The sequence below is a fragment of the Xiphophorus couchianus genome, chromosome 8, assembly GCF_001444195.1.
Source record: "Xiphophorus couchianus chromosome 8, X_couchianus-1.0, whole genome shotgun sequence".
Taxonomy (NCBI): Eukaryota; Metazoa; Chordata; class Actinopteri; order Cyprinodontiformes; family Poeciliidae; genus Xiphophorus; species Xiphophorus couchianus.
In genome coordinates this window covers 21,127,001-21,138,501 of record NC_040235.1, presented here as the reverse complement: position 1 = coordinate 21,138,501, position 11,501 = coordinate 21,127,001, and the positions used below count along the sequence as shown (strand labels likewise).

At 37.3% G+C, this 11,501-nt stretch overlaps 1 non-coding gene across 1 annotated transcript; it reads left to right on the top strand.

Annotated features, from left to right (window-relative positions):
• Nucleotides 1-5,652: 5,652 nt before the first annotated feature.
• On the top strand, nucleotides 5,653-5,724 carry trnad-auc (transfer RNA aspartic acid (anticodon AUC)). The gene has a single exon. It is a non-coding gene; the product is annotated as a tRNA-Asp (tRNA).
• Nucleotides 5,725-11,501: the final 5,777 nt, after the last annotated feature.

Below are 11,501 nucleotides of genomic sequence, written 5' to 3'. Positions count from 1 at the left end.
ACAATAAAGAAAAATATGTTAAACAACATATTGCTTTTCTGCAATAATTTCCAGTTTTGCCTTGCCACAAAAATTAAGGAAAACGTTGCTTAATTTTTTAAGCAATGTAAAAAAATTGCCCAATCCTGAAGCAGAAGTCCAGCTTTCATCTTAGTACAGATACTCTAATGTGAACGCGCAAGAAGAGACAGGACCTGATGTTCCAATAAATAGCTCTTCATTTCTTTTTTCCGAAGAGTTTTTGAGGCGCTAGTGGCTCGTATTTTTTTCCACAGTAGGCAGACAGGAAGGAGGGTGAGGAGAGAAGACATGCGGTAAAGGTCGCGGGACGGGGAGTCGAACCCGCGACGTCCGCGTCGAGGACCAAGACCTCCAAACATGGGGTGTGCTAACCCCCTGCGCCACCACAGCACGCCCCAGCTCTTGATTTCTTGAGGATTTGGACCGCATGTCTCATAGTTTTCAAAATGCTAAAATTTAAGGCAAGTTGAGCTGCACAGTATATTGAGTCATAGATGTCATTTCAACTTCAGTGTCGGCAATATCACAATCTGAAGCAACAGCTGGGGTGTAATATTGGTTATGGCTGAATGTTTAAGGTGCTGACCTTTAAAGCTTTGCATTCCAGTAATATATTATGAATTTTCTCTAAGCTTTATGCTTATAAGTGATGTAGATTTTAATCACCAAGTTTAGAAGATTTTGAGATGTTACCGATATTTTTGAATATTCCCATATCAATAGCATGATTCCCCAATAACAAACAGCACTAATGAGAAGATAAGAAAAAGTATTTTACGGCAACTTTAGTAGTAGTTTTTGGTGACTATTTCTTAGTTGGAAACTTTAGATCCTTGCGATACGATAAAGTCCTGTCAAACCCCAGTTTTTATTGAACCTCAGAAATTCTATTTCAAATGTTTTCCATGTTTTTCCTTTGAATTTCTTCAACATTGTTTCTTGCTCAATTCCTGACTCAGCAAGGATATTGAGTTTTTGTTTTTCATTTTTTAATCAAACAATATCAAAATTCCAGTGACGACAGTTTCATGTTAATAAAAAAGTTGTTTTCCAAAAAGGTTAACGTGTCTCTGTTGTAGATCGTGCAGAGTCTTGGCAGGCTTTTGCGTGCATGCCTTGAAAAGGTGATGTCGACGCTTATGGTTACCAGCTTTATGGCGCTGGTGTGCCTATCGTGAGATCCTGATACTAGATTTACTTGCATTAATCAGGGCGAGGATAATCCTTGGATTTTACTTAATCCTTTGAATAGAGATTAAATATAGCTTCTGTAAAATTCTTTAAAAGAAAACCTTGTTCTCCCCTTTGGATTTGAATTGTTATAGACTGAACAACCCATAGTGTTTGCTCACTGTTCCTAATTAGACGATAGCTAAAACAAGGAGATTGTGAGACAATCCTTCACACGGGGTAAGAGAACAGAAGGAAGCAGCTCTGCAGGATCTATTCTATCTTTTTTTTTATAAACAATATATATTATCAGCTCCTATTCCAAAAGGTGAAATGAGACTTCCTGGCTTACCCAGTTCATATCCCTGTTTTGTCAGAGAGCGCCACTATATCAACTTTTCTTGCAGTCTTATCACAAATCATTCCCTGAATAATGGCTTTTGCAGCAGCAACAGCAGAATTAGAGCTTCACCAGCAGGATGTGGATTTTGTGCCCTGGCAATCTGATATAGCTTTATCTTTTTTTTTCTTTCTTTTGCTCCCTGTCATTTGTTGCAGTTGATGCTCAATCCATTGTGCTTTGCTGTCATCAGGTGTTGTTCTTAGACGCTTTGATTTAGGTTTGCATGATCAACGTGAGGGAGTTGCTCCAAATAACAAGCCAGGGTGTCTGGCATCGGTTAAGTTGATACAGCAATGATGTGAGAAGAAATAAATCCTGCTGCAGGCATAAGGGGTATCTTTAAAATGGTTTCTCTTGAAACAAAACACATATATATATATTTTGTTTTTGTTTTTTAAAAACTTGTTTGAAATAAATAATGCCTAGTGTGTCAAAGGTGCCCTGGCCTGTTCGGACTGGGCCGACAAGATATTTTTTTACTTTTCACAATTAAAAAAAAAAAGTTCTTGTGGAGAATGCAAAACAGAAACCAGTGAGGAAGACTGACCTTTAGTAGCACCGAATGAACTGCTGCAATACCCAATAAAAATAAGAAAATCAAAAGTATGCAATATCCACTGAGAGTAAAGGTGTAGGCAGTGCCATTCTCTGCAGTTACTTTTCTCCAGATGGGACTGATATTTTTGTCAAGGTGTATAAAATATAAAACAAATTGTAGTTGTGCAATAGTTAGAGTTTGAAGATTAATCTGACAGATTGCTAAGGGGAAGCTTAGCTATTTGTGACCCCTTAGCACAAATAGCTAAGCTATAAGATATCTCCAAAAATGGAAAATACTGTATGTCCTCTAAATTGATTTATTTTCCTTTACAGTGTGCATAAACACCGTCAGGTTTACACTAACTATGCTCACAGACTCCTACGAAACAAAAGAAGACTGATTTCTCGAACTGAATCAAAGAGTGCTACCTGAAAGTATTAGTCATTCACAGCAGCCCTCTTTACGCTGCTTTAATCTAAATGAAGCCCACTTGTTTAGAAAATCTGGCTTGCTTGGGGAGGTGTGAATGTGCAATAAAACTTTGAGCCACATGAAACATTTGAATTCTGATCTGCCTAAAAGCCACACCAGTTAGTCCTATAGTTTACTTCGGTTTAAGTAAACCATTGCGCAAACAGGAGAAACGGCTTGTGATCTTTTGCCAAAGACAAAAGTTTTTGTTTACATTTTGTGAAAAAGGAAGTTGCGCTCTTTGTCTTCTTTGGGGGTTTTGTGTAATTTCTTTCTGGTTCGTGGTGCAACGTCATCACACAAAATGGGGTTTTTCGTACGGTTTGGTTGGCTTGACACTGTGCAGCGTGAAAGCAAACCACACCAACTGAAAATGCAACAAGTGTTGCAACTTTGGTCTCCAGTCAAACAATGTCTACTGTAGTATCAGGTGTGATAACACCCTTAGATTAAGGATGTTCACACTTTTGCAACCAGCTTATTGTGGCCAGTTTATTTTTTGCATTTCTATTACAACCCAACCCTGCTAGGATTCAATGAGGGTAAAATTATAACATTAAAATTGTAAGAAATCAAAAGGTTTATTACAAAAAAACCTTCACAGAAACCAAGAATTGATGACATAAGTTGCCAATGAAATCAATAAACAACAGAAACCAGACAAAGCTTTCTCTGCAAAGTGGGCCGAATACAACCACTACTACAAGTAATAAGCAAAACACAAGGGAGAAGAGTCACCCAAACTACCGCTCACTAGTGGTTCAGACAATAGGAATGTCTAACAATGTCACAGGCTGTTCAAGCTACAGCACAACTAACATACAAACAGTCTAAACAAACGTGGAAGGCAAAGACAGCTGCAACTCTTCAGAGTCTTTTTAAGGTACCGGTGTGTCTCATCAGCTGCTGATTGGTCAGGTGTTAAACTGCTGGTCAAATAGGCTTTCAGAAGAAGTGCAGGGTTCCCGGGCAGCCAACTGTCTGGGTGTGTTGCCACACTCAAATCTGCATGATGAGAGACTGCAACACTCCTTCCAAGACCAGGGCCCCAACAAATTATACATTTGTTTGGTTTTAATTTGAACTGTGCAGGTTGTAGGTCAATATGTATTTTTTTTATTGTTCCAAGTGATTCAGAGATTAAGGTATCTGTGTTCAGTACAAACAACTGGAGCAAATTTATTTTTACAAAGAATATTATACAATTGTCAGCTGTTAGAACCACAATGTATTAGAGATAAGAAATAGGCATTTGTTTAAATTCTGCTTGCTTTTATTGAGTCATAATTGGGGTACCATGTGGACACACAAACAACCCCAGCCTTGGTACACATAATAACACCACACATCAGCTTTAATTGCCTGATCAAATACATCCACAGAAAAAGTGGGTGACAGGCTCGATGTTAAAGGTAGTTATTTGATGAAGACAGTTTCACACGACTCTGTTGAAGCAGCAGGCAAAAATCGAGCTGACGCTTTCTTCCTTCCGATGCCGAGAGCAATAACAACAAAAAAGTGTTAAAGATTTAAAAGAAGCTGCGTAAACTTCGCAGGTGCCGACATCTAATTATCATGATGGCCAAGTGTTGTGGTTCCTCAAAAATAAACATAGTGTTTGACCAAAACTAAAAGTTTAAGGTTTATGCTAACTCGCATGTGAATTTGCAGTGTTAAAAACAGACATTTAAAATTCAAAATATAACTGAAAACAACAATAATAAAGAGAAATGGATACACAAATAAATCACATATTTCATGTGCATGTCAAATGTTCCACTAATCCAATTTAAGGGTTTTGTGTCTACAAATTTTTTCTGGGTGATCTGAAGAAAATATGAAAGCCCAACTATCAATACACTACAAGTCAAGAGGAAATAACATTTTTGACGAGCATCACATTTTTTAAACTTAAAATTATTTTAGAAATTCAGATTACCTAAATACGTTTATGTAATAATGTAGCTCCCGCCTAAAGTGTACTTCGTCCTCCTGGAAGGTGAACCTTCATCCTGATTTCAAGTTTTACTACAGGATCTAAAGCTTCCAGGTTTGCTCGGTATTTTTAGCACCATCCCTTTTCATCTCTTCTATGTGGTGTGCGACAAAGTTTAAGTTGGACTTCTTATGGCTTTCTTTCAACAATTGCTTTCCTCCTGCCCCTCTCCCATAAAGGCCAAGGATGATCAGTACCTAACTGATGGGCGTTGTGTCCACAGACTCTTCTAACTGAACTCCTATTGAGTTTTCATGGCTTCCTTGATCATTTCTCTTATTAATTCTCTGCCTTGGCCAATTTTTGTGGACGACCATGTCTTAATCACATAGATTTGTTGTAAAACACATCACAGATTGTGACTCTAAGTTTCAAGGATGTAAATACTTTTGTAAGGCAAAACTGTTTACTTCCAATTTTGAGAATACAATGATGCTTATGTTTTACCATTCTGAAGAAGCTGAAAGAGCTGCTGTTCACCCAATTTATTTCTCTGTGACAAAAGATTGTAAGCTTTGCAAAACATGTGACTGCTGCATTAAAATCTGCCACACAGTGTTATCTGAAGAGTGCAAATAAAAACTACACTAATATAATAAAATTTATTTCTTCACATTGTTAAGCCCTTGATATAAATTAATAACAAAAGAAAAAAAATCCACTTCATATTCCTTCAAATGTTCCTAGGGAATCCCCATCTGTCAAGCCTTTTGATCAAGGCGCATCTGTGCCGTTTAGGGGACAGATGAACTGATGGGTACCAGTCCTGCTGAGAGTCCTTCTGTACCTGACAAGAACAGGTAGGAGAACATTTGTGGAATTGTTCTACAGCATCTTTGTCAGATTCCTTATTGAAAAACTACAGTGCCTATGATAAGTATTCAGCCCCTTGGATGTTTTACCCCCTTTTTAAAGGCTTTTACAAAATATTCACGTGCAACAGAATTTTCAGAAAGGAATACAAAACACTTAAAATGAACAAAATATGTAATGTCGAATAGGTGATTGCTCTAATCTTCACCCCCTTTATTTAAAATTCACCCCTTTTACTCCTCGTTAGTACAGTGGTGAGTATCCCCGCCTATCACGCGGGAGACCGGGGTTTGATTCCCCGACGGGGAGTGAAGTTTGTTTCAGGTCCCTCTTGAAAATGAGATCTAGATCTCAACTGGGTTTACCTGATTAATTATTTTTTTTAGGGGGCGTGCTGTGGTGGCGCAGGGGGTTAGCACGCCCCACATTTGGAGGCCTTAGACCCACGGACGTCGTGGGTTCGACTCCAGGTCCCGAAGACCTTTGCAGCATGTCCTCCTTCAAAAATGGCGCTGGCTCAGCTGGCCCGTCGTGTGTGTGTTAATCTGTGTATAAAAAATTCTTGCTGTAACTGCGAAATAATTTCCCTGCTGGGATGAATAAAGTAATTCTTCTTCTTCTTCTTCTTCTTTTGGCCTCATCGGGTCAAAGAGTATTCCTCCATTTGTACATGGAGTCTTCTTCAACAGTGCCATAACATAAATTCCAGTGTTGTGTATTTTACAGATATCTGGAGTTTTGGAATACTTAAATTTTGGGGAAAACTTTTACTTATGTGATAAGCATAACATGAGACATGATGCCTCGTATTAGATTAAACTGTTTTACAATCTGAGGTTGTTTCAGAGCTTCTAGTCAAAGTAAAAGATGGTGCTTGATGTTATTTTACTAACAAAGCAAATACAAATTGGCATCAGGATGAAAAGTATGTACATAGCTAAAGTTCCAATACGTTAGGATGAGAGTGGGTATTTTAAAGGCCGGGTAGCTTTCTATCTTGTTGCTTCCTTTGACTGGGATTTTGAATCATTCACTTGTTAGAATAATTATGTTTTGTTATCATTCTTACATAGGTAGTTACCAGTTTGTTTTTCATTTAAAGGTTTAGTATTCACACCCCAGAGAGGAGGAATTTGATAAACCGTGTGAAAGACAAAACTTGCTTTTTCTCTAAACGTTGAAGGTGCAGCTGCTTCTTATCTTGGGTTACTCCTTAAACTGCTTGTGTGTAGAATGTAGTTCTTCCTTGTTTCAAAATAGCCATTCTTTGATTTATCACTCTCCCACATTCCACTCTTGACTCCCTTCTTTCTCCTGCTTAATAAAAAGACAGGCTCTGCTGCAGGAAATCAGAACGCATGGTAAACACCTTGGAGAAGTGGTTTGCTATGTTTTCTCCTTCTGCAGAAGCTTGGTTGAAAACTCATAAACGTTGTCTGTGGTTCTTTCTTGGTATTTAGGTAAACAAAATACCTATCATCACTCTTACTGTAATGACAAGGACTTGTTAAGCATGACTGCCAAATGTTTCTTTATATGTCTAAGTGAGGTGATTAGGCTTATATTTTTTTTCTTCTTGGCTTCTACCAAAATTATCATAAAGCAGAGCCACAGGTTTTACCACATACGGCCTGATTAATAATTTAGAGAGAGCATGGAGGATATAAAAAGAAACAAATTTACTTTTCTTTTCACAATTAAATCCACATGAATTAACAGATAAATCATAAAACTTGTGCATCTTTAGGCATCTACTGAATGCAAAATCTAAACAATATTTAATAACATCAAAGTAGGACAAAAATTGTAAAGACAGTATAATGTATGTATGTGGGGGATTTAAGAATTGATTGGCTTCATGCTTTCTGTTTAACAACAGCTGTAATAATTAATAAATTAAAACATTTATATAGATTCATCACCTTTATCGGTTTATTTTGTGTGTGCCGGCGTGTGTGTGTGTGCGAGTATGTATGCTTGACTCATTTTGTCAGACAGAAATTACTATTTATATCCATGAGATTAAATTTGCCTACTCTGTAAAAGAGTATGAGAGAGAGAAAATTGAATTTGAGACAGCTAGTGAATGCCAAGTGGGTTAATTCATGGATTTAACCCATTTAGAACTACACGTAGTCCTTGAATTATGCCAGCAGGTAAGTTTCCAATGTGGCTGTGCAACGGCGACAACGAAAGATTTTCACTGAGGGATAATTCTGTTTAAACAAAATGAACTGTGTCTGGCTGGTAATTTAAAAACAGATTTTCTCTTTCAACATATTGAATTTGAGATCATTATGTTTGTGTCTTTATGTGAGAAGTAGCCTAAAAGTCTTGATCTGATCAGAAAGCATCTGACTTTCTGAATGCCTTGACTGAGCAAATTTAAATTAAATATAATGTACATATGATCTATTTCAGAGCATGTAGCTGTTTGATGTAACTAAGCCCAGCACCTGATTTAGTTCTGCACTAGTCACAAAATGGTGTCCTCTGCTTGGTTTTGCATTTTCCAGAGTGTTTGATGAATATGACATTCGATTTGTATGCCAGCTTTATATCTGATCTGCTGATGTATCAGATAATTGAGGTAATAACAGCCAAATATGGTGTGTACAAGTGGCAAATATGAGTAGAAATCAATCAAATCAACAACATCAATTATGAATATGAACAGATTCATAATCATTTAAATCCTGCAGATGAATATTACTCTCATCAATGTTTGTTTCAGCATCTGTGCACATGTCCTCAATAGTTCCTGGATAATCAGTCATATTCTGACTCAAATTTATAACATTGAACTAGTCACAGCAGGAACGCTTTCACCATCAAACTGTTTTTTTTGTAAAAAAAAAAAGATGTTGCACTAGAGGAAATTGCTTTAAAATGCACAATGGACTCTTATCAAAAGTCATTCTCCCTGCATAGTGTTTGCTAAAGCTACGAAACCACTCTGGAACAGCCTGCACTTTGCCATCTAGTTAGCCATCTACCACCAGTCCCTATAAGCCCCTCTGACCTACAGAGAAACACTTTTCTGCACAAGCTTTTCGAAAACTTCACTGCACTGGAAAGTCAGATTTTATTTTGGCTTGACTTTTTTGTTGTTGTTATAACTGTATGGTCATTGGAAGAAAATGCACTTCTGGCCATTTACTTTAATATTGGTCCTAGATAAATATTTTGCACAAAAAAATATGAAAAATAAATCTGGCTCTGCCATACCAGAATAATGCAGTTGCTTTAATCCCACCTCTATCAATCCCACAGCAGGGATTCTCAAGACAGGCGGGTTCACCATTACACTCTTGTGTCAATCAGCTGCCACAGGCAGAGCGCCCAGCCTCCTCTGGCAGACCACAAAACATCTGCCACCTCGTTGCTTTGTTACAAATGTTCAGCCCCCACCTGGCTGCATGATTCACGTCCGCCATTAAGGCCTGTTGTATGACTAAGGATTTCTTAACTCGAGAATATCTCTCTTGAATTGTGATTCATCTGCTATTATGAACACACCACAAATCACTTGCTTGCTCAAAGCTATATGTTGGAAGTATTGACAATGGGAAATTAATGAGGGATGGTGGATTAGTGGTGGAAACAGCTGTCAGTTTGCCATTTCTGGTCATTGTTAATGACATGCGCCAAAGTGTGAAAGAACTGAGAAGTGTTACATTGGTAAGTCGAACACAGTAGACGGTTATCAAAGAGAAATCTCTTCACATGACATCAGAAACAAGGTACATGAGACACGCACTGTACCAACTTTGATTGGAAACATCTTCCCCCTTCATTTAGAAGACACAGGGATCATGTCCTAGTGCATGGTGAACATCTGAATTGGTTTACTGGGCCTCATCAACAGGTCACCTCAGACATACATATTTGCACTATTTGGACTCCTTCTACTTTGGTTCCTATTTTCTTTTAAGCAAGATCCCCATTAAAATAGCAGCAGACGTATATACTTTTGAAATAAGTACATATTTTAAAGACAGTACAAAGATTGCTTTTGTTGTGCAATACTGTTATATACGGGGCTTTTTGAAAACACTTTCTACAAAAACAATTCTGAATACTGTACCTGCTTAATAATCTACTCCATAATAGAAAAAAATATTTTTAACGTGCATTCCCGTGTCTATAAAACATTATCTGGAATGAAACCTGTTTTGTTTGAAAAGTTACACTGTAAATGTGGAGAGGTGCCGCTGCTCTGGGTGTTCTTAACTATGCATTACACAAAGGAACACCTGGAGGTTACACCAAGATCCACTCATAAATCTGAGGTAACAAAAGGCATGATTTAGTTGTTGTAATTTGCATGATTTATCTTCATAAAACTAACAATAAATGTTAAGATGGAAATAAGATTTACTCATTAGTTTTTATTCATTGTATTGCGGTTTTCCTCCAAACTAGGTCTAGTGCTTACTTTTCACAACAGTTTATTTTTGTTTTCACTGATAAACCATACACTTCATGCACTAATTTTGGCACCAACTCTGTAATTATGGGCATGGGCCTGCCATTCTTTTCTACTGCGCCCTCCAAGGGACATGGGAAAATTTTTTTGTTTTTTTGCGTTCCCTCGCATTAAGTTTTGCATTCCCTTTCAATATGCTTACTGCGATATTTGCTGGTCTATTTTGTATACAGTCACAAATGTCAATTTCAAATATATACGCATGTAAAGAGCCTCAGTGAAACTTGTATATTATTAACTCTGTGGTGCAAAACACTAATTGAAAATTGATTTATTCAATGCATGTTTATGTTTGTTTGTGTAAGGCTGAGATGGAACTGCACATGAAAATGGCCCTTTAGACCATTCAGACTATCAAAACTGTCAGATGACTCATTACCCCAGTGGTTCCCAAAGATTTTCTGGGCCTCCCTATGGATTACAATCCCCGCCCCAAAAAAAAACAGAAATAAAAAATCAACTGGGCACACATATTGTTCAACCAGACATGAACCTATACACATATTTTGTTTTCAAACTCTACTGAAGTTTATTTCACACTTCAGGTTGCAACAAAACACGCTACAAACCATCTTTACAGTGAAATATTGTTGTGTAACAGTTTGTTTTTTTCATCCGTACAGCTTCCCGCGCCCCCCATAGGGCGCGTGCCCCACACTTTGGGAACCACTGCATTATCCCATGATAATAACTCAGAAATAGTACAAATAACTTGGATGTATTTTTTTCTTTCTTTCTTTCCTATTTACAGAAAGTTTCAGTTTATATCATAGGTTTGTGGTGCATTTCTATCCTAAAGAAAAAGATGTAAAGCTTCACATATTTCACAACGAGATATTAACATTCATGGATAAGCCTTACAAAAAACGTATATAATAGCAGAAAGTGTGACGGCCACCGTAAGAAAGGCTGACAGTATTCAATTATGCCGCATGAACTGATGAGTACATTATTGCGAGAAAACGTAAAAGAAAAAAAAAATCTTCCATGTCCCCAAGAGGCTCCGTATTTTTCCACAACTGGAAAATTAACTAATATTTGGTACTGATGTATATTGTTAAAAAATGCTCATGTTTCTTCAATGCATCAAATATTTATTTCACAGAGATGACATTCCCTAGTTAAGATACAACCAGTTAATAACTATGGCCATTTTTGGTAAGAAAAATAAAATGACAATAATTTGTTCTTGCAGTCTTATCCAACTTCACTGGGCTAAAAGTGATAAAGATTTAACAGCAATAGTTCACACACACACACACACAAAAACATATTCAGTCTCCAGTTTTTGAGGACATCAGAGTGGTTGAAACACAATCAAAGCTAGAGTTTGAAAAGACATAATACTTCTGATTGGAAATATAGTTCTCTTTTGTGAAATACCTGCAGTTCATATCCAATCACTTCTGTCTGAGGATTGATTGGACAAGCTCTTGTTCTTCTGTGGACAACTGTTTGATCTACCGAGAACACTTTTCTTTAAAATCGCAATACAAACCGAAGGAAGAAAAAATCTACTAAAAATATATTCTTTACAGTCTCTGGAAATGTTCCAAACCTCTCTGAGGGCTTATGATTGTCAGGGGACTTTGAGCCT